General features: G+C 41.0%; 1 long non-coding RNA gene across 1 annotated transcript; it reads right to left on the bottom strand.

The window, feature by feature from the left end:
* Nucleotides 1-18,482, bottom strand: LOC144457791 (uncharacterized). Its single transcript, XR_013487297.1, has 3 exons — nucleotides 17,720-18,482; nucleotides 3,264-3,734; nucleotides 1-3,080 (listed from the first exon to the last, which is right to left on the bottom strand). It is a non-coding gene; the product is annotated as an uncharacterized LOC144457791 (long non-coding RNA).
* Nucleotides 18,483-24,130: the final 5,648 nt, after the last annotated feature.

Here is a 24,130-nt window from a genome sequence, read left to right as displayed (position 1 = left end):
AAGCATGTATACCAATTTAATGGACTATTATTGCACATAGAGAAAAAATGAATATGAGGAATTCAGAGAAATTTTAGAAGTTGCATGAATTGATGCAGGGCAAAGAAAAAAGAATCAAAAATATACACATAGACAGTGATTACCATATTTTAAAGGAAACAGTCCTAAAAGACATAAAATCTCAGACCAATGCAGTCATCCATCTTTGGTCCAAGTCACTGACAATGAGACATGCCTCCTTCCTTTCTGCAGAGAAGCAGTAGTCCCTGGGTGTGAAACATGGCATATATTGTCAGATACAGGCAATGTGTTTTGCTTCACTATACCTTTTTTTTTTTTATTACAAGGGTATATATTCTGTTGGGAGAGGCTGATAATTGGAAATGACTGTATAAAAACAAGCAAAAGCACCAGTAGAACTTTTAAAAAAGAAAGAAAATACTCCTATAGGAAACAGAGACAAGATGGTGGAGTAGCAGGAATTGGTGCAGTGAACTCCTCCCCACTAAACTCCAACCATGTAGAAAATGAACCAGACCAAACCCTAATTTGGAAACTGGAGAAAAAAAGTCACAATCATTTTTCCAGCCTGGGTTAGTATAGGTAAACAGACAGAGAACACAGCAGATAGTGGGGTTGAAGTCTGGCCGAGAATGTGTTCAGGGCATGGCTATGTACCAGGGAAAGAGGAGGTGCTAGACCCAGCACAGAGTGGCTCAGACTTGTGCCTTGGGCAGGAAGAGGTACCAAGTGGCATTTCTTTGCCCTCTCTCCCCAGTTCTGAGTCACACATTCAAGACAGATTGAGGAGAGTAGCTGAGCCAAGGGCCAGTGTTGTTGGGTTGCTGGCTCCAGGTGATATGCCAAGACTGGAGCACATTCAGAGGTAAGCAGAAGGTGTATGCATCTCAGATCCTCAGAGCAAAGCCTTTTCTCAGTTCCCTATGGAGTCTGAAGCCTACAGAGCCAAAAGCAGGGCAGGAATCCTTCAACAAAGGAGATCCTTTGGTTCTGTCCCTCTGAAGCAGCAGAGCTTTCCAGCTGATTGATAGTGGCAAGTCTAATGGTATTTTACTCAAACTCCCAATGAGATGAACCCAAAGGTCTGTTGTTTAGACCCAAACTCATATCAAGAACTCACAGTGCTCTGACCAGGGGAGGAGGGGCATAGATCAGATGCTACCCAAGGTTCAGACCACTTTGGGAGCATTGAGAGCATGGGGGTCCCCAGCCTGAACTATCCCTTAGAGCCTGGCTTAACATAGCACTTTTCCAAGAAAGCCCAAACATTAATCCCAGAAGTATGTAGAGCCCGGCCTAATATAAAGTCAAGACAAAAAAAAAAGATTAAAATGTTTTCATAAAAGATGTTTAGGAAGAGATGAGACAAGAGTTTAAAAAATGATTAATGTGTTTTTGTAAATGAAATGAGAGAGCTAAAGGGAAAAATTAGAAAATTAATGAGAGTTAGAGAAGAAAGGATTGGAAAGGGAATTAACAGCACCAAAGTTATAAAACCTTGTCCAAGCAAACGGCTCTCTGAAAATTAGAACAGATCAAATAGAAGCTAATGACTTCACACCACGCCTCATGTTTTACTGAAAAACCAACCAACCATGCAACCCAAGGCCATTGACTTAGAACTCCTTTTTCTTTCCTCCTTATCTCCTATCAGTGATGCCTTCTACTACCATCTCTGCCTTCTCCCCGACTCACATGACCCTTCACCTTGATAGGCACCCTCTACTTCTACAAGTGATGCCATTAAATTCCATCTTCTCCAACAGATCAGCCCTTCTATCATCCCCACTCTCTTAATTATCTTTCATCTTTTCTTGTCTCCTGGCTACAAACATGCCAATGTCTCCTCCATCCCCAAATAAACCTCACTTGATCTATCCCTCTCTCTTAGTTATCATTCTATGCCTCTCCTTCCCTTTGTAGCTAAACTCCTTGAGAAGACTATTTCAATAAATGCTTCCACTTTCTTTCCTCTCACTCTCTTCTTCATTCTCTACAAAGTGTACAGATGTGACAGATCTACAATCTGGCTTTGAACCTCATCATTCAACTGAAACTTTTCTCCCCAAGGTTACAAATTATCTCTTAATTGCCAAATCCAATGGCCTATTTTCAGTCTTCATCCTTCTTTATCTCTCTGCAGCTTTTGACACGGAAAATCACTCTCTTCTCCCTGATAATTTCTTCTTTCTAGGTTTTTGGGACACCACTTTCTCCTGAGTTTCATCCAGCCTATCTCTCCACTCCCTCTCTCAATCTCCTTCACTGGATCTTCATTCAGATAATGCCTACTCACCATGAGGGTCCCATGGGTCTCTGTCCTGGGAACTCTTCTCTTTTCTTCTCTCCTCTCCTCTTCTCTCCTCTCTCTCTCCCTGCCTCCTCTCTCTTACTACTACTTCACTTGATCTCATTAGCTCCCATGGATTTAATTATTATCTCTAGACTGATTATTCTCAAATCTACTAACCAGTCTTAACCTCTCTGCTCACAAAGAGACATACTTACAACTACCTTTCAGACCCCTAATCAGATAAATAGAAAGAATCCATCAGTTACCTGTTAAAAAGAAACCTCCATGGGGCAGCTAGATGGCACAGCGGATAGAGCACCGGCCCTGAAATCAGGAGGACCCGAGTTCAAATACAGCCTCAAACCAAACACTTGACGCTTACCCTGGGCAATTCACTTAACCCGAATTGCCTAAAGAAAAAAAAAAAAGAAAAGAAAAAGAAAAGGAAAAAAAAAAGAAAGCCAAATGAAAATTGTCAAGAACACTATAGCCTAAGTCCAGAGATGCCAGGTCAAACAAAAAAGTACTGGAAATATCCAGAAAGAATTCAGGTAACAAGGAACCACAATCAGGATCACATATTATTTAGCCATCACAACTATAAACGAGAAGAGAGCCTAAAATACAATATTCCAGAAGGCAAAAGATATAGGCTTCAGCCACAAATAACTTACCCAGCAAAACTGAGTGTAGTCCTCTGGAGGTGGGGAGGTAGGGAATGGGCCTTTAATGAGATAGAGGACTTCTAGGCATTCCTGAGCCAAGGCTGCACAGAAAATTTGAAGTGCAAATACAAGAGTCAGGAGAAACATAAAAAGCTAAACATGAACCAATCAACCGACCAATCAAGCCAAAACACCCCCCAAACCCATGAGAGACTAAACAAGGATAAACTGCTCAGATCCTAATCTAGAGAGATGATACAAGTGTCCCCTTAGAACTCTCTCACCATTGTGGTCGTCATTTGTCTTTGGTTTTCAAAGAGGACCAGTGACATCGCAGGGTGATGTCTTAACTCACGAGTGAATTGGATTTAAATGAGTCAGGGTTGCCCAAAATTGTCAGGCTCATTCTTCCAGAGTCATCGAAGTCCAATAGCCAGACAAAAGTCAATACAGGTGATAGCCCGGGATGCGGTGGATGACCTTGGCATCTTTGATGTCTGACCAAGCTCTGAGTACTCCACAGAACCTGCTTCAGTCGCTTTCATGAGATGGATGTCATGTGCCTATTCATACGAAGAACATCTTCACATCCCCTAACTCACTGACAGGTTTGAAGCCCGTCAGTTACCTTAACTTGGTTTAGCCCATCTGCCAAGACAGTTTGTAGGTGTCGTAGAGAGATTCTAATTAAGCAGAAGGCTCGGGACTGTTTCTGTTATGTCTTGATCTTAAAGGAAGAATGGAAAGGGAGAACCCTAGGGGAGGAAAGGGAGAGGAAGGTTAAAGAAAATTAGCTTATTTAATTGGGGTGCACAAGTAGAAGTCTATACAAACAAGGAGGAAGGGATGAGGGAATGACCAACACTTGAACCTCACTCTCATATGAACTGGTCAAAGAAAGGAAGAATATATACACATAGTTGGGTACAGAAATACATTTCACTTAACAGGGAAATTAAGAGGGAAAGGAGAGAAAGGGGAAAGGGGAATTAGTAGAACAGATTAAAGGAGGGGTTAGTCCGAAGAAAAACAAAACTGTATGTAAGGACATACAAAAATATTCATAGCTCTTTTTGAGGTGATGGAACCTGAGGTAGTGCCTATCTACTGGGGAATGGCAGAAGAAGTTATAAAAGTGATGGCAATATTGTTGTGCTGTAAGAAATGATGAAGGGGACAGTTTCAGAGAAACCTAGGAAGACTTACATGAGCTGATGCAGAATGAGGTGAGCAGAACCAGAAGAACAATTTATACAGTGACAAAATATGGTGAAGATAGACAACTCTGAAAGTCATAGGAACTCTGATCAGTATAATGACTAATGATGAAACATACTACCTACCTCCTGATAGAAAGGTAAAGGACTCAGAGTACAGAATGAGACTTTTTTTTTAAATGGCTAGTGCAGAGATTTGATTTGCTCAACTATAAAATTTTCTTTTTGTGGCTAAGCAATGGGGTTAAGTGACTTGCCTAGGGCCACTTAAGCTAATAAGTGTTATGTGTCTAAGGTCGTATTTGAACTAAGGTCCTCCTGAATACAGGGCCAGTGCTCTATCCAGTGTGCCACCTAGCTGCCCCGCGACTATCAATGTTTTAATGAGGGCTTTATTTCTCTTTCTTTTTCAGTGGGTTGGAGGAAGGGTAAGAAGGAGAGAAGACTGATTTTGGTAACTGAAAAAAATACATAAAATTTCATTTAAAAATATTCCTTTTATATAAGTTTGAGTACACAAAGCCAGCAGCTTACCTCCCTGAATCTAGAAGCAAATGAATAGAAACTCCTTCAAAATAAAACAGCTTTTCAAGATGGTCAGTGGAGTTTACACATAACAGCACCAGTAGGGCTGACCAAAGGTGCTTCTAGGAAAGAGGAATTTAATCTCTATTAAAAACATTGCAAATTCACTGGTAGCATCTAGAAAATTTGCAATCAAATCAACAAGCATGTATTAAGTGACTGCTATGTACCTGACCTCGTCCTGTCCCCAGAGAAATGAAATGTCTCTGCCTTCCAGGCCTTTATATTCTACTAGGGGAAGGCAACATGTTTAGGAATGCTACCTTCTATATTTCTCAGTTCCTAGCCACTAGTACCTTCCCCCGTAAAATTACTCTACGTTTGTTTTGTATGGAGTTTGCATATTTAGACAGTGTGGAGTACTGAATAAAGAATTCACCTCAGAGTCAGGAAGACATGGGTTTAAGTTTCAGCTCTGACATATACTAGCTGTGTGATCTTGGGCAAGTCACTTAATCCTGTTTACCTCAGTTTCCTCCTCTGTAAAATGAGCTGGAGACTTTGCTGATCTACATTGGCAGAGAGAATGTTCTCATCTGAAACGTCCCCACACCTAAGAAATTTCAGGTCTGGATGAAAAAACTTTTTTTGTTTATTTTCATATATGTTTCTATTGTCTCTCCCAAAGAGTATAAGTTCCTGGAGGGCTGGGACTGTTTCATCCTTGTGTGCAGCACAGTTCCTGACATTTAATAAATGCTGGTGATTGATTAACAGATTTTTAAAAAGCAGTCAATAAACATTTGTTAAGCACCTACTATGTGCCTAGTACTCTGCTAAGCGCTGAGGATGCAAAAAGAAAAGCAACTAACAGTCTCTGTCCTCAAGGAGCTCATAATCTCATGGGGGGAAAGTATGTTGGAAAGAGCATCTAGGTGTCACAGTGGATAGAACGCCAGGCCTGGAGTCAGGAAGACCTGAGTTCAAATCCAGCCTCAGACACTTACTAGCTGCATGACCCTGAGCAAGTCACTTAATGCTGTTGGCTTCAGTTTTCTCATCTGTAGAATGAGCTGGAGAAGGAAATGGCAAACCATTCCAGCATCTCTGCCAAGAAAAAACCCAAATGGGGTCATGGAGAGTAGGACATGACTGAACGATGGTGGAGTCTTGGGGTACACTATCTTAGGTGATGATCTAATAAAGGAGACATAGAATCTTCTTGCTCTGTGGGCAGCTAAATCCCAGGTTGTATAAATGGAATATTAAATAGCCACGTTTATCTTTCAGGATTGAGTTCTTGCTCCCGAATGTTTCATTCTTCTCCTGGGAGCCCTCTGGAAAAATGGAATATATGAAGCTCATTTTCATGTTTCCTTCTGTTTTCGTAGTTTAACGTGGCATCCTAGGGTTTTTGAAAGGAACCTGCTTTGGATTCCTCAAGAGGCTACCCTGGGGTCCCTGGGGTGCGTGTGTGGGGAGTGTTCGGGCCTTCAGTATTGATTAGCTCAGGTGGTAAAAGCTGGAAAAAGCCCTCTGGTGTTAACAGTTTACCCTTTACCACCTCAAACACGGGCTGGTTCTTAAGTAAATTCAGCAATTTATTTTTCTGGTCAGGCAGAAGCCATCCAGAGATCAAGGACAGAAAAAGTTGCCTTGGCTACTGTCCAAAGGCCAAACCTGTCTGTTGAGTAAAAACGATGTCACCTGTACTACCTGCTTTGTCCTCTGAAAACTTTTATTTTTTTCCCGTGGGTTTATAGAAGAGGTAAAGAGGGGCAGCTGGGTGGCACAGTGGATAGAACTATAGGCTGGAGTCAGAAGGACCTGAGTTCAAATCTGCCCACGGACACTTCCTAGCTTTTGACACCACCGGCCACCTCCTCTGTTAGCTTTCACAACTTTCTCACACTTCTCCTCCCACCCGTCTGACTGACTGCTTGGATGGTCCTGGATGGTCATCCATCGCCCACCCTCTGATATTGTCAGCGCCGCAAAGTTCTCTCATCATCATCATCGCTATCCTCATAACAATCCGAAGAGGTAGGTACTATTACTATCCCCATTTTACAGATGAGGAAACTGAGGCAGACAGAGGTGCAGTGATTTGCTTAGAGTCACACAGCTAACAAGGGTCTAAATTCATGTCTTCCTGACCCCAAGAGCAGTGTTCTATCCATCATGCCCCCTAGCTACCTCTGTCCTAGCATTATTCTCTTCTCTCTCTAGACTCTCTTTTGAGTGATTTCATCTCCTTTGGGCTTAATTATCATCTCTATGTAGATGACTCATACATCTATATATTCTGGAGATAGGTATGTGTGTGTCTGTGTATACACATATATGTTTATGTCTATAAGTGTGTTTATATACACACACATATATTTACACACACACACACACACACACACACACACGTCCTGAGTTCCAGTCCCACATATCCCAGAAACATCTCAAATTCATCATGTCCTATTTAAGATCCTCCCACCTCTCCCCCTCTCCCCTCTCCCTCCTTTCTCCCTTTCCTTGACTTTCTCTCTTTTCCTGACCTGTTACACTTCATGTTCCAGCTGGGTGCCTTTATATTGGAATGTACCATCTTCCTCACTTCCTCCTCATAGAACCAACCCCTCACTTCTAGACTCAGCTCGGTTGCCACCTTCTGCACAAAAATTTTCCTGATCTCCCCCCACCCTAATGCCCTCAGTCCTTCCTTTGTATTTAACTACGTTGTACTTATTTATTGCATTAACTTAAACATGCCCACATGGCCTCCTTTGATCCAATGTAAGCCATGTAGTCTGGCCTGGAGTCAGGAACACCTGAATTCAAATCTGACCTCAGATACTTACTGGCTATGTGACCTTGGCAAGTCATTTGTTTGCCTCAGTTTCCTCATCTGTAAAATAAGGATAATAATAATAGCACCTACCTTGTGGGGTTGTTGTATGGATTGCATGAGATGATAACTGTAAAGTGCCTAGCACAGTGCCTGGCATATAGTAAGCACCATATAAATGTTAGCTATTATTATTAAATCTTTTAAATTAATTAAATCATTCATTATCATAATCATTTAATAACTATCCTTTAATTAATCAAATCATCTCTCATAAGCTCTAGTCTTTCATAATCAGCTTCTAGTTGGAAATCGCAGTCTGAATGTCCAACAGTCATCTCAGATTCACCATCTCCAGAACAGAACTCATTTTCTCCCAAACTCTCCTCTCTCCTAAACTTCCCATTTTCCATTGAAGGCGCCGCCATGTTCTCAGCTTTGGGATCATCAGTCGACAAATCTTGGATCTCCAGCGAGTGAGGTCCCCAGCTGTCAGCTCAGGCATCATCTCCTACTTGAAGTCTTGGTTGGCTCTGCTGGTCTTTTTCTTTTATTTCCTCATCTGTTTACCGGTTAAATCCCTCTGAGAGAATGTACGTTACTGAAGGAACTCTTTTTCATTCTGATCCCTAATCAATAACTAAGACAATGCTTTGCACTGAGTGGGCCCTTCAGAAATGTTTGTGAAACTGGATCTGTAACTCAGGGTCTCTGTCATGCCCTCACAGTGAATGGAGAAACAATAAAACCAATGAATATACTCTCTGGCACTCTGAACTTGGGGATCTTTGGGGCTGACTGTCCTGAAGTTTCGTAATTCATTAAGAAAATGAATAATGTAAAGGGGATCATAGGGCCTTCCCCCAGTAAATCAAGAGGTTAATAGAAGAGGCTATTTTCTTTAAAAAAAAAAAACCAACAACTTATTTTTAGTTTTCAACATTCACTTCTGTAAGATTTTGAGTTCTAAATTTTCTCCCCATCTCTCCCCTGCCCCCAACCCCAAGCAGAATGCAATCTTGATATAGGCTATACATGTACAATCCTATTAAGCATTTTCATATTAGTCATGTTGTAAAGAATTAGAACCAAAGGGTAAAACTATGAGAAAAAACAAACAAAAAAGAGAAAATAGTATGCTTCTATCTGCATTCAGACTCTGTAGTTCTGTCTCTGGATGTGGATAACATTTTCCATCATAAGTAGAAGAGGCTATTTTTAAGACTGCTTGCCTACTGTATACAAATGATGCTGCCAATGATAAGTGGATTTTAACCTAGTCATTAAACCAGGCCCATTTCTAGCTGTGCTTTGAATCAGCAAAATTATATATTACTTCTTAAAGATTTCCATAATTCAAACTTCTCACTGATTAACTAACCTCTCACTTAGCTCACCACTTACCTGAGGTCTTTTTGCTCTTAAAGTCAAAACCCCAGCGAGTTCCTTTATTGAACTCCAGCTTCATTTTATTACTAAGAGAACGGGGCAGTGAGGAGAAGAAAGAAGGACATTCAGATTCAAGAAGGAACTGCCTGGTCATTGGTTTTCTGACCTATTGCACCCTAGCCCCATCTGTGGCTGGGTTTGGAAACATTCAACTAACTGTTTTTTCATACCATTGCTAGCAATGTGCGGTTTCCTGAAACATGTCCAAACTTCGAAGGCCCCTATGGACACACTTTATAAAACCTGACAGAATAGCACAGTCTTGGACAAGGCTTGTGATGGATGCGTGTCCAGTGGCATTTCTAATAATAGCCAACATTTTATAGCACCTACTGTGTGCCAGGCACTGTGCTTTTTGCTTTACAATTATCATCTCATTTGATCCTCTCAACAGCCCTGGGAGGTAGGTGCTGTTACTATCCCCATTTTACAGATGAAGAAACTGAGGCAACCAGAAGTTTAAATGACTTGCCCAGAATCACACAGCTAGTAAATGTCTGAAATCAAATTTGAATTCAGGTCTCCCTGACTTGAGGTCCAGTACTCCAATAACTGTGCCACCTCACTGCTTCTATTTATCAAGTGGAATGGAGGATGAAGGGCCTTTACTTTAGGAGTATTTTCATGTCTTTATCTCATGCTCTTCCTCACTAATATTATTATAAATAGATTTAATTAAAAAAACAACAACAATCAGTATATATACTGGAGCTGTGATTTCACTGACATAGAGAACTTCCAGATGAAGAAACTCTCTCCACCAATGCAGGTTGGTACTTCCTCTGCCACTTAAGAGTCTTAGGGAGTTGCCTAGAGCAGTGAGAGGTTAAGGGATTTACTTAGGGTCACACAGGGAGACACAGCAGCTGTCTGAGGCGGGACTTGAAGCCAATTTTCTATCCACTGTGCTCCATTGCATCTCTTAAGAAATGTCATAGTACCGACTATTTCAAAGGGTTTAACTACATTGTTCTGAATATAGAGCTCTTCCCCTCTCCCCCTCTCTCTTTTTCCCCCTCTCCCTTTTTCCCCCTTCACCTCTTTCTCCCTCCCTCCCTTCCCCCTCCCTCCCTTCTTCCTCTCTCTCTCCCATTCCCTCCCTCCTTCTCTGTCTCCCTCCCTCCCTTTCTCTGTCTTCCCCTCCCATCCTTTCCTTCCTCACTTTCTTTTTCTCTCCCTCCTCTCCCTCCCCCCTTCCCCTCATTATCCTCTCTCTCTCTCTCTTTCTAATATTCTCTCTAATAATATGTGCTATTAAACCTTAAAACTGAACTGATTTTTTAACATTCTTTTTTTGAGTTTCAAATTCTCTCCCTCCCTCCAGTCCCTTCCCCCACCCATTGAGAAGGCAAGCAATATGATACCCATCATACACGTGAATGCACTGAGACTTTGAGACACCCTGTATATATGGATATTTGTTCATGTATAGGCACATCTTAGAGAGATAACACTGAATATAGGCTACACGAAGGTGTCATAAAAGCCAGATTTTTTTTGGTGGGGATGGGGGGAGGGGGATACAGCTAATATTTAGAGAAGTGAGTTCATTTCAACCTTGTATCCAAGGACCTCTCCTGACACAAAAGGCCCGGTCAGGTACACTGGGGTGGGGCAGGAATGGGTGTATTTCTCAATCTTTTGGTTTATTACCCGTCACCAGAAAATCTGAGCAAATGTATGCATGGCACCTCCCCGTTGGAAGTTAAGGAGGTTAATCACCCTCCCAATCACCCAGGTTCAAAACTCTGGAATATTCTTTGACCCTTACCTTTTCCTCAACCTCCTATCCAGTCAGTTGTGAAGTCTTATTGATTCTATTTCCATAATACAATACCTCTTCCACTCTGTCTCATTCTCCATTCATATAGCCACTGGCATAGCTCAAACGCTTTGCCTAGATTGTAATAACAGTTTCCTAATCGGTCCCCATGCTTCTGGTCTCTTCCCTTCTCAAATTTACCCTTTCCCACAACTTCCCGTGGACTCGTTCCTCTGTTCACAAGCCTTCAAGTGGTTCCCTGTTTCCTTTATGACAAAAAGCAAATTCTTCAGCCTGACATTTTAGGCCTTTCCCAATCTAGCTCCCACCTGCCTTTCTAGTCTTCTCTGACGTAATTCCTCTTCTTGCAAAACACCACATGTCAGCAAAACTAGACTTTCTAGATACTTCCTGACCCCAATGCCATTCCCTATGGCCCTGTATTTAAATAAGCTTTCTCCCACGCCTAGAATTCACTCCTTTCTCATCTCTACTTTTCAGCTTCCTTTTCTTTCTTCAAGGCTCAGGCTCAGGTATCACTTCCCACAAAGAAGCCTTCCCAGATCTTCCCAGCTTTTGGCGCTCCAGCCCTTCCTCTGATCTCTCCCTGGGCCACTTTGCTCCTTATCTTTGTATTATACTTATTGATCTACATGTTCAATGTAGAATACAAACACCTTGAAGGAGGGGGGCTATTGCATTTCCTTTTCTGTATCACCAGCAGTGAAGTGTTTTATGCATAGTTATAGCTTACTGACTTTTTTGGATTGAACTTTATTGATAGTGGAGGGAGGGAAGGAGGCTCCTGAGTTTACTTGTGTCAGCCATATATAAGGGATGCGTGTTATGGTGCTAATTTCTACTCCATTTCCCAGAACTTGATGGGCGAGATGAGAGGTGAGCCATGCTGCCATGAACAACAAACTCTTTCTATTGAAATAGAGAATGGCAGCTCAGAGACCAGGGTCCTCTCTCTCTCTCTCTCTCTCTCTCTCTCTCTCTCTCTCTCTCTCTCACTCTCTATCTCTTCTTTTTTTTTTGGTTAGGCAATGGGGTTAAGTGACTTGCCCAGGGTCACACAGCTAGTAAATGTTATGTGTCTGAGGCAGGATTTGAACTCAGGTCCTCCTGAATCCAGGGCCAGTGCTCTATCCACTGTGCCACCTAGCTGCCCCTCACTCTGCATCTTCTATTCTCGCTGGTTTCAACTCCACAGAACAAGATAGCAGATACCCTTGGCCTTCCCCCTCCCCCCCCTTGTTTTCCTGCCTTTTTTTGTTGTCTATACCCATTAGATTGAAAGCTCCTTGAGGACAGAGGCCTTCTTTTTATTGATTGTATCCCCAGTGCTTAGCACAGTGCTAGGCACATTAGCAGGTACCTAATAAATGTTTATTGGATTGACTGGATGGATACCTGGTTTGGCCATTGTTTTCTGGGGTAGCACAGGTAACTATCAGTTATGACCATCCCATGCCTATGGATTATCCTTACATGTATATTTTACTTGTGGGTTTCATTAGTTTTCAACATATTACATCATTCCCATTTTATTGCAGGAAAATATTTGCATAAAGGCTAAGTGACTTACTTGGGCAATCAGAGAGAAGTTGAATTACATAGAAATTTCACCGTTCCCTTTTCTGTATGGTATATATAGGTGGAGGACAGGGTTTTGGGAGGTGAGACTGTTTTAAAATCTTCAGATACCAAGCCTTCAATGGTTAATTTGTTTTCCTAGATTCTCTCTGATTGCAGCTTTTTGTCCCTGTGTAGACCATTTGGATATTAACGAGAGGCTGGGTTCTGCCTGAGATGTGGGCTGGTAACGGGTACTACAAAGACATAAATCATGTTAATGTCACTATAGAATTGTGCATAAGCTCTGGTGTACCCTACCAAGCCAGAAAGGCTGGAGGTATTGGCCTGGAGAGGGACTTGTATATCTGCCATTCAAGAACAAGCCTAGTTAAATATGGAGAGGCTTCTTTGCCAAGGTTGCCTGTAAGGTGCTGAATTTTACAGCTTTTCAGGAAGTTGGTCTACTATAAGGCTAAAGAAGGTGGTTGTTTTTTTTTTTTTTGGTAGAGCTGGCGGGAGTACCTACAGGAATGAAATCACATATCCTTAAATGTTGTTTTGATTTGGAGTTGGTCTGGTCCTGTGGTTTCATTAGTGGAAAGACTTCCTGGCAGCTGGCCTAGAGCTTACAGTCTTGCTCAGGGTACCAAGGGGTTATGTCACCTAGTCATAGCCACACCTCATTGTTTGCAGTTTTTCATTCTCTGTCTCGGTGTTCTCCTTTGCACTTCTCCATCACACCTGAGGAAACCTCTCCATACTTCAAGATCATAGCAGTCTTGGAACTTATACTGTATCCATACTGACTGACCATGGGCCGGCCCCTCCCAGAACATCCATTTAAGGTGAATGCCCAAACCAGCCACCTCGTCAGTTTCCTACCAGCATGCTCTCTGCTGCACTCCTTTGGGTTTTATCATGCCCCTGTGCTGGGTACCTTCCTCCCCTCTCCCACTTTTCAGCCTCTTTTGTGTGGTTTTCCACCATTAGATTATAAACTCTTTGAAGAGTATTTGTATCCTGTTGGAGTGTATGGGGTGTTCAGGGAGGACTAGCCCCTCTGGAAGGAGGGCTGCTCATCTGCCTTTAGTGTCCACCTGCCACTTAGCTCCCACTTGTGCCCCAAGAAGTTGTAACTTGCACAGGGGCCACACCCTAGTAAAACTGTTTGGGCAGATGGGCTAAACCAGGCTGACAGGCCTCGAGCCCATTGGTGACTTAGGGGGGATGTCTACCCCACGCATGTGAAGACTTCCCCTGGCAGAATAGGCAGATGTGAATGTTTTGTTTAATGGGCCTGAAGGCAGCAGAAGCGTGTGCTGGGCAGTGCCTAGAGCTTGGTCAGACACTGTAGATGCCACGGTCATCTGCTTCATCCAGAACCATTGCTGGCCATCTTGACTTTTGTCTCACCACTAGGCTCTGATGAAAAATACCAGAAAAAATATTCAACGTGCAAAGTAGATATCAGGTATAGGACTGTGTTTTATTTTCTTAACCATGAAAGAAACATAAGCACGCACAAGCAAATACTTAAACTTGAAACATTTTGTGAAACTGAAAATGGCTGAAGAGTAAAGGGGAGGAGAGGCAGGGAAGTCAGTGAGGACAGATATCTTGTTCCAGGAGATTGGCTAAGAAAGGGAGGAGAAATATAGGGTGATGGCTTAAGGGAATAGTTGAGTCAAGTCAATATTAGTTAAGGATGGGCGAGACGGGTATATTTGAAAGCAGTAGGGAAAGAACCACAAATAGAGGCAGAAGATTAAGTATAAGAATGGATGCAGTAAAAATCTACTGGAGAAGATTGGGATGGATGGGACCCAAAACATCTGTAGAAAGATTGGCTTTGACAAGTTGAAGGGTCACAACATTGTCAGAGACATTGAGGAGAAGAGGAGAGACTTGGGAGGGTAATGCCAAGTACTTTTCAGATTAAAAAAAAGAGGGATCTCAGGAGGAGTAGCCTCAAATTCCTCAAGAAAGTAAGAGGAGAAATCCTTAGCTGAAAGGGTAGGAGAGGGGATTTAAGGAAACTGAGGAACTGGGAAGTTAGGGAGTTTGAAGAACATCAACATAGATGTTGGAAGTCACCTTGTATAAAGGAAGAAGTCTGTGAGGAAAGAAAGATGGTATTCTGGGTGATAAACTCCTTGAAAAGGGAGGATGATGGGGCAGCTAGGTGGCACAGTGGATAGAGCACCGGCCCTGAAGTCAGGAGGACCAGAGTTCAAATCTGACCTCAGACACATAACACTCACTAGCTGTGTGACCCTGGGCAAGTCACTTAACCCCAATGCCTAGCCAAAAGAAAACAAACAAACAAAAAAAAGGAGTATGACCAGGTCAGTACACGACAGCCACCTTAGATGAAGTAGAGCATTTTGATACTGTGATCTTGTTTCAAAGGAGGAAAGGTTATTGAGTGATTATGGTTAAAGAAGAGTCTGGAAGTAGCAGTGGGAAGCAAGGAATATTTCAAATTTTCCCTTTAAGATCAGCGTGGGTATGGACATGTGCAGGTGACAATACAGCCACGGGTGCAGATGAAGGCCAGGGATTTAGTTTGGTCAGAGGGAGCCAAATCTCAGTGAATTCTGCTGGATGGAAAGAGTATGAGGGAGAAGTCCAAGATGAAAGGAAGTTTGTTCACCATGGAAAGAGAATTCCAGGGGGTAGGAGAAAGAGCCATCAGGGTAGGATGAGGATGAGGACGAGAAAATAATAAGTTGGAGCTGGGGGTAATTTTCTCAATTACGGCCAGTAGTTGATTAATATAAGGATAGGGAAGGAAAGAAGTGATGGGAAGTTGTTAGCAATGGGGGTAACAGTGCGTGGTAAATGAAAAGTAAAGCTCATCCAAGGGAGAATATCGCTCCAAAGGTAGGGCCAGGTCTCCGGCAATTGCTGATCTTCCTTTGAGATGCCTGAGAGAGGAGTGGGGCTTTCTTATACCCTGAATGGCAACAAGAACCAGCATTTCATCAGAGACTTGGAGATTTTACATTGCAGTATTCATGATATAAACAAACGGATCATCATAAAGACTTATGGCAACATGAGTTGCAAATGATGAAGTAAAGAAATTCAGTGAAGACCTTGATGATGTGCCCCAAACTAGGTCATTATATACCTTAATATTCAAGGACTTCAATGCAAAAGTGGGTATGGGGAAGAGGATGAAAAAATATGTTGGAAAATATTGTTTGATCATTTAAAAAAAGAGTTATCATTGGATGACTTTGACCCAACAATACTACTAATAGGTCTATATCACAAAGGGATCCAAGAAAGAGCTAAAGTACCTAAATGTACAAAAATATTTACAGCAGCACTTTTGTAGCAAAGAACTGGAAACGAAAGGGAATAGCTGAACAAATTATATTACTATAATGGAATATCATTTCACTGTAAGAAGTAATAAGGGAATGGTTTTGGAGAATCCTGGGAAAACTAAAATTAACTAATCCAGAGTGAATTGAGCAGAATCAGGTGAACAATTCATACAATAACAATAATGTAAAAAAAAACCCCAACAACTCTCAAAGACTTAAGAACTCTGACGACCATTCAACGATTCTAGAGGACTGATAACGAAGCAGGCTACTCACCTCCTGACAAAGAAGTGATGAACTCAAGATGCAGAATGAGACATATATTTCAAAAAAGGCAAATGTGTGAATTTATTTAGCTTGAGTATGCTTATTTGTTACAAAGATTGTGCTTTTCTCTTTTTCCTTTGTGGGGGAATGGGTGGGGATTGAGGAGAGGGTAGAACTAGTGATAATGTTGCCCCCCCCAAAAGAAAATGGGGTCATTGAAGCATTTAAACTGTATACAGAAGAGAACAGAAGAAAGTACGAATAAGCAGGACAGCTTTGAAAGTAATATAAATTTATTAAATACTTTATATAAAGTAAGCTGTATGTGATAGAGATTACAGTTTTACTTCTTTTTGATTCTTGATTCTTTTGATTTTTGATTCTACTCAGTGTATGGAAATTATCTTTTTTTCTGGTATTTGTTAAGAATTTAAAAAAAAATTAGATGTAAAAAAATATGGTTTGGGATCAACAAATGAAATTTCGTCTTGGAAGGTGAGAGTTGGGTGAATCAGGTGGACACCCAAGGCTGATGAGCAGTCCTGAAAAGAACTTGGCAAGCCCTCATACCAGAGGTGCTAGTCCTCCCTGAGCACTCCATACCACCCCCACCCAGTTCCCCATAGCCATCATTGAAAGTAGCAACTCTTGGGGGCAGCTAGATGGCGCAGTGGATAGAGCACCGGCCCTGAAGTCAGGAGGACCTGAGTTCAAATCCGGCCTCAGACCAAACACTTGACACTTACTAGCTGTGTAACCCTGGGCAAGTCACTTAACCCCAATTGCCTAAAAAAAAAAATAACAACAACAAAAAAAGAAAGTAGCAACTCTTGTGGAAAAGGGCCAGCCATCCTCAACCACTTAGCACAGGACAACGGCAAGGCAACTTGCAAAATAACTCTCTTCCTCAAACTCTGGGATCCACCCACGTAGGTTTACTTGCCGTTCCTCATAGATGACACTCTATGTCTCATCTCTGCCTTTGCAGTGGCTGTCCTGTATGCCTAACAGTGATCTTCCTCTTCACTTCCAGCTCTTCAAAAGCCTGATTTCTTTCAAGATGCAGCTTCTTCATGAAGCTTTTCCTGATCCCCTGCTTGATTGTGCCCTTCCTTCTGTAACCACCTTGTAAACGTTTTGTATATGTATACATGTTCTCTACCTTATTAGAATGTAACTCTTTAAGGTCAGGTACTGTTTGACTTTTGTCTTTGAATCTCCAGCACTTAACACAGCATCTCGCGTAGAGCAAGTTCTTAATAAATGTTTATTGATTGATTTCTTGGTATATAGTAGGCACTTAAATTCATGTTGATTGACTGATTCTACTTCTAATAAAAAGAAAAGGAAGAAAAAAGCAGGCTCAAAGTAGATTAAATGGAATTAGTGACTCAAAGAGAAAGATTTAAGAAGGAAAAGGGAAAGATAATTGAGAAGACAAAATAAGGAAGGTAAGAAAAGGAAAGTGAAACAACTGAAAAAGCAAATTGCTGAGAAAGCAAGTTGAAAGACAGATTGGTGGGTGGGACAAGTTGGTGAAACAAAGGTTGTCAATATCAGGGAAAACAAGTGGGGTGTAGTTTTAGAATTGGGGTTATTTATAGAGATAACTGGCTATACCGTTTTAATTTATAGTAATAATTGGCTATAAAGCTTTAATTAATAAAGAAGCATAAGGACCTACAAATAACCTGGAGGGGGGATAAGCAAGGCTGCAAATCTCAACCAGTATGGAGGGAGAAAAAAAAGTTTTGTAGTAACTTACAGTGAATGGATTGCTACCACAACTGTCATTTGTGCTTCCGGTACAGGATTATTTCCATCCTAGAGGAGATAATGGGAATTGAGGAACACCTGTCCACTCATTCAGTTGTTGGGGACACTAGGAAAAAAAGTGATCCGAGGTGAAGGGCTTATGCTGCAAAATTGGATAGTGGAAGAGCGTTACACAGAGAAGAGGAGAGAAAGGACAGCTCTACACTTACGGCTAACGACAAAAACCAAAAAAACCCCAAGCTCTTTTTGAAGATGAAAGAGCTGGATTCTCTGAGGACAATCCAGCTGCTTGTCTTCAATAGAGTTAGGCGAAGGACTATAGAGTAAAGATAGTGGGAAGAATCAAAGCAGTGATTAGTGATTCCCTGTTTGTTTTTTACATCTTAAAAAAACAACTTTTAATATGCAACATAATCCTCTAGCTGCAATCACTTATTTAACTCAACTTAGCAATTGGTTGACTAGATTTTAACACATTTTCTTTTATTCTTCACTGTGAAGGCATATTTTTATGCAATTGATATTAAGCATATTTTGTTTATAGCTCATAAATTTTCTTTTTTTAAAAATAATTTTAGGGGCAGCTAAGTGGTGCAGTGAATAGAGCACTGGTCCTTAAGTCAGGACTTGAGTTCAAATCCCACCTCTGAGCAAATAGCTGTGTGACCCTGGGCAAGTCACTTAACCCCAATTGCCTATAATAAATAAATAAATAAAAATAATTTTTATTGATTTTTTTTTTTGGAGGATGTTATCCTTCCCCCTCCCTCTACTTCTCAAGGCATTCAATGTGACAAATACTATTTATTTTTTTGGAGAGGAAAAAAGAGTCAGCACAACTAACTGAAATATTTTTAAATAGTATTTTATTTTTTTCCAATTACATGTAAAGACAATTTTTAACATTTATTTTTTAAAAAAAGTTTTGAGTTCCAAATTTTCTCCTTCCTCCCCTCCCTAAAAAGCTAAAAATTTTAAATAGGTTATATATGCGCAGTCATGTAAAACATATGTCTATATTAGTCATCTTATGAAAGAAGAAATAGAATAAAAGGGAAAAAACATGAAAAAGAGTGAAAATAGTATGCTTTGACCTACATTCAGACTCCATCAGTTCTTTCTCTGGGGGTGGATAGCATTTTCCATCATAAGTCCTTTGGAATTGTCTTGGATCACTGCATTGCTGAAAGTTATTCATAGTTGATCATCACATAAGGTGGCTATTACTGGGTACAGTGTTTTCCTGGTTCTGTTCACTTCATCCAGCATTAGATCATACAAATCTTTCCATCTTTTTCTGAAATCTGCCTGTTCATCTTTTTTTTTTTTGTGAGACAATTGGGGTTAAGTGACTTGCCCAGAATCACACAGCTAGTGAGTGTTATGTGTCTGAGCCCTGATTTGAATTCAGGTCCTCCTGAATCCAGGGCCAGTCTTCTATCCGCTGTTCATCGTTTCCTTTTTTTTTTTTCCTTTCATTTCTGTGTGTGAGGCAATGGGGTGAAGTGACTTGCTCAGGGTCACACAGATAGTAAGTGTCAAGCGTCTGAGGTGAGATCTGAACTCAGGTCTTCCTGAATCTAGGGCTGGTGCTCTATCTACTGCGCCACCTCACTGCCTCCCATCATTTCTTGGAGCACAATAGTATTCCGTTACATTCATATACCACAACTTGCTCAGCCACTCCCCAATTGATGGGCATCCCCTCGATTTCCAATTCTTTGTCCCCACAAAAAGAACTGCTATGAATATTTTTGTACATGTGGGTCTTTTCCCTTTTCTATGATCTCTTTGGGATACAGACCTACTGGTGGTGTTGCTGAACCAAAGGGCATGCACGGTTTTGTAGCCCTTTGGGCACAGTAACGGATCAATACATTGAAAACGTGTGGAGCTCTCACCTCCATGGCAGGATAGGTTGGGGGTGTCTTTTCTTATCTCTTCAGCTGAGTCCCACTTGAGTTTTATAATTTTGCTCCATTTACTTTTGATTTTTTTTTTTGGTATGCCATTGTTCTTCCTATTCACATTGTAGTAGTCGCTGTGAATATTATCTTGGCCCTGTTTACTTTACTTTGTATCCGCTCATGTATATCCTTCTGTGCTTTTATCATACATTTCTCACAATTAATATTCCATTCCTTTCACGTACCACAGCTTGTTTAGCCCTTTCTCAGTGGATGGGCAACTACGTTGTTTTCAATTCTTAGCTATCACAAAAAGTGCTACTATAAATAGTATATGGGGATTTTTTTCTTATTGATGGCTTCCTTGGGGTATAAACTCAGTAGTGGAGTCTCAGGGTCAAAGGGTATAGACATTTTAATCATTTTAGTTGCATAATTTTAAATTGCTTTCCAAAATGGTTGTACCATTTCACAGTTCCACCAACAATGTATCGGTCGGTGTGCCTATCTTTGCACAAGCCCTCCAACATTTTTGAAGCCCAAAACTGGAATCTGAATCTAGGCCTGTTGACTCCAAAGCCAATGCTCCATGTACTACATGAGCTACTTACAACAATAATGTGCTTTGGAGAGTTAAAATTTAGATGTCTTCTTATTGGGACTTTGTGTATCCTTTTTGTTTAGAGAATACTGTTCTTGAGAAGCCTATGGGAGATTTCTTGAAATATAGAACCCGGGTTCTTTTCATCTGTAATATCCTCTGGCATACGCTTATATAAGATTTTTAACTTTCCCATTTGCTTTGTAGGTTGGCAATTTTGCTTTGAATTGTCATATCTCTAACAAGGGGCAAGGCAACAAGGACTTTGTCTTACGGAGCTGAAATCTGGAGGTCAGTGTGGGCATCCCCCTGATGCTATCCAGTATGTCATCTGGTTTCCTATCAGCCTCATGCACTGTCCTTGAGAGTCAGCTACTGTGTGTCCACCCACTTCTAACACCGTGGCTTTCACTGCTCATAAGGTCTGAGACCAGACTGTCTGGAGGATAGGCTGTACCCACTCTTGGAGTGATTTCACCCAGCTGGGGCAGACTATCCTCTCTATTCCATTCTTCTCCAAACAACTAAATTTTCCCATGGTGCCAGAATTCCTGGTTACAGATCTGTGAAGGGTCTTTATTTAGCTCTTAAAAAATTAAGCTATGATCTTCATATCTATTTTTATTATTTGCCATTCTTTGCTCTGTTAGTAAATTAGGAATGAGGGCCAAACGTAGTCAGCTGCCTGCCTCTGTAGGGCCTTCGAGCTAAGAATGGTTTTACGTTTTAAGATATAATAACAAATTTATTTAAAAATGTAAAAGCGATTCTTAGCTCATAGGTCCTACAAAAACAGGCTGGCTAAATTTGGCCTGGCTGTAGTTTGTCAAACTCTGTTCTATGACATCAGTTCTACTTTTTGTGGATTTGGAAATTAGGCTCATAGGATCCTAGTTTTAGGAAGTCTGAGGCTCAGAGGTGAAGTGTCTTGCCCCAAGGTCACACAGGAAGTGGAAGAGCAAGGATTTGAACCCAGGTTCTCTGTCTCCATCAATCTTTTGAGTGTACTATGCTGCCTTTGTAATACTTATAAGGTCCAAACACCTTTCACATAATAACTAATAACTTCCACATAATAACTTAATAATGTATTGGTTTCTTGATTCCTGATTAAATGATTCTACGGCTAATGTGAGGGACTGCAATAAAAAAAGAAAAAAAATAGCAACCTATTGCATGGTTATTAACATTTTAACCTCAAAAACTGCCTTGATGAAAACCCTTATTTATTTATGGATTTCCCCCCCCATTTCTCTCTTCTTTAATTTTATGCTCACCAAACAATCTAATGAATGATGTGGCTTCCTAAATGCAATAGCCAGCGATCACGGTGTTAGAAGTGGGTGGACACACAGTAGCTGACTCTCAAGGACAGTGCATGAGGCTGATAGGAAACCAGATGACATACTGGATAGCATCAGGGGGATGCCCACACTGACCTCCAGATTTCCGCTCCGTAAGACAAAGTCCTTGTTGCCTTGCCCCTTGTTAGAGATATGACAATTCAAAGCAAAATTGCCAACCTACAAAGCAAATGGGAAAGTTAAAAAGGTTACTCCCAGAAGGTCTCTACCCTAAAAAAAACTGGTTCTCAAACTTTTTTGTACTCCTATCTACTCTTTTTAAAGCAGATTTACTTCCTTGTAGTGTTGAGTTCTCTCAACACTTACAGCAGCACATTTTTCAAAGTAGCAAAGGACTGCTGAACTGATTGGTTGCTCTGAATTCCTTAGGGACTGTGCAAGTCCAAGGCAGCCAACAGTAACTAATAAGGAATGGCCAATCCAATATTTGACCCAACAACTTCACTGAACCTGAAGAAAGAAAAATTTCTTGTATTTTTGTCAGTTCTAATGTGTCACAAAAAAGATAGCGACCTACCTTCTTAATTTGTTCGCTTGTCATAATTAAAACATTAGAATCGCACAAGTGTTCCCAGGTTTTTCTGAAATCTGCCTGCTCATCATTTCTTATAACACAACAGTATTCCATATATTCATATACCACAGCTTTTTCAGCTATTCCCCAACTGATGGGCATCCCCTCAATTTCCAATATTTTGCCACCACGAAAAGGGCTGCTATAAATATTTTTGCACGTGTAGGTCTTTCCCCCCTTTTTATGATCTCTGTGGGATACAGATCAATACAGTGGCATTTCTGGATCAAAGGGCATGCACAGTTTTCTTGCCCTTTGGGCATAGTTCCACACTGCTCTCCAGAATGGTTGGATCAGTTCACAAGTCCACCAGCAATGCGTCAGTGTACCAGTTTTCCCACATCTTCTCCAGCATGGATCATTGTCTTGTTTTGTCATGTCAGTCAGTCTGACAGGTGTGAGGTGGCACCTCAGAGCTGTTTTAATGTGCTTTTCTCTCGTCAGTAGTGATTTGCAGGGCTTCTTAGACTTCTTCCACTCTTGACCCCTTTAGCACTTCTTCACATGCCTAGAGCTAGCTTTGATATCTGCATCTGAAAACTGCCTGCTCATACCCTTTGGCCATTCATCAGCTGGGGAATGTCTTGTACTCTTACAAATTTGACTCAGTTCTCTGTATATTTGAGAAACGAGGCCTTTATCAGAGACACTGGCTGTAAAGGCTATTTCTCAGCTTTCTGCTTTCCTTCTCATCTTGGTTGCATTGGTTTTGTTTGTACAAAAGCTTTTTAATTCAACAAAATCAAAATTATCTATTTTACATTTTGTGATGCTCTCTGTCTCTCTTTGGTCATGAATTCTTCCTCTCCCCATAAATCTGACAGACAAGCAGACTACTCCTTGCTCTTCTCATTTGCTGATGCAAAACGAAATAAGCAGAACGAGGAAAACATTGTACATGGTATCAATAACACGGTGTGATGATCAACTCCGAATGACTCAGCTCTTCCCAACAATGCAATGATCTAAGACAAGGACAAAGGACTCAGAAAGGAAAATGCTATCCATATCCAGATAAATAACTGATGGACTCTGAATGCAGATTGAAACATTTTCCCCCCACTTATTCTCATGTTTCTCTTCTTATCTGTTTCTTCTTTCACAACCGTGACTAATATGTAAATATTTTTTACATGATAGCACATGTATAAACTATATCAAACTGCCTACCATTTTCAGAAGAGGAGAGAAAAATCTGGAATTCAAAATCTTGTAAAAAGAATGCTAAAATTTTTCTTGACACGTAACTGGGGGAAAAAAATAAAATACTATAAAAAAAGGGCAAAAAAAATTAGAATCACCTGGAATGACTGAGAAGCTATGTTACTCTGTGATTACACCCTACTTCCTACTGCTGGAATTTCCAGTTAAAAACAAATTGACTCACTTATCAAGTTAAATCTGAACGCTTGCCTGTTGCTAATTGCATCCCAGAAGGGGGAATGGACAGTAAAGTCTCTGGTAAACGTTGTGGCTCCTTCCCAGCTCTATCACATGCTGCTTTTTGCAGGTTTGTCAGCCAAATTTTATCTCAATTGTCTAATTGAGGGACCTTTTGGAGCCTAGTGGAGCAACTTTTAATTATAATGTGGAAATTTACTACAGAGCCAGCTAATTAGGTTTCAGTTTATGGGAAAGAGGAAGAGGGAGGAGGGAGGAGATAACACGATGGCAGGGAGTTTTATGCCAAAAAGCACCTTTTAATCTGCACCAGGCAGTTCTCATAACCACAGTTAAAGGAGCTAGAGCCAAGAACTACTGGTTGTTCCTTTTTTTTCTTCTTGCTTAATTCAGGCCCTGCTCTCAGACCACAAAACTACATCCATCTTACTCAGCCAGTTACTTTAATGCCATTCCCTTCAGTAATAGTGTCAAATTGAGTTTGACAGAGGTCAATAGACTGTACATAAGGATCCCTGTAGCCGCATACTGACTTAGAAAACCACATATCATC

Source organism: Phascolarctos cinereus, unplaced genomic scaffold (genome assembly GCF_003287225.1).
Source record: "Phascolarctos cinereus isolate Bilbo 61053 unplaced genomic scaffold, phaCin_HiC Scaffold_5;HRSCAF=322, whole genome shotgun sequence".
Taxonomy (NCBI): domain Eukaryota; kingdom Metazoa; phylum Chordata; class Mammalia; order Diprotodontia; family Phascolarctidae; genus Phascolarctos; species Phascolarctos cinereus.
Note: the sequence above shows the minus strand (reverse complement) of the source record. Positions and strands in the feature narration are given on the sequence as shown.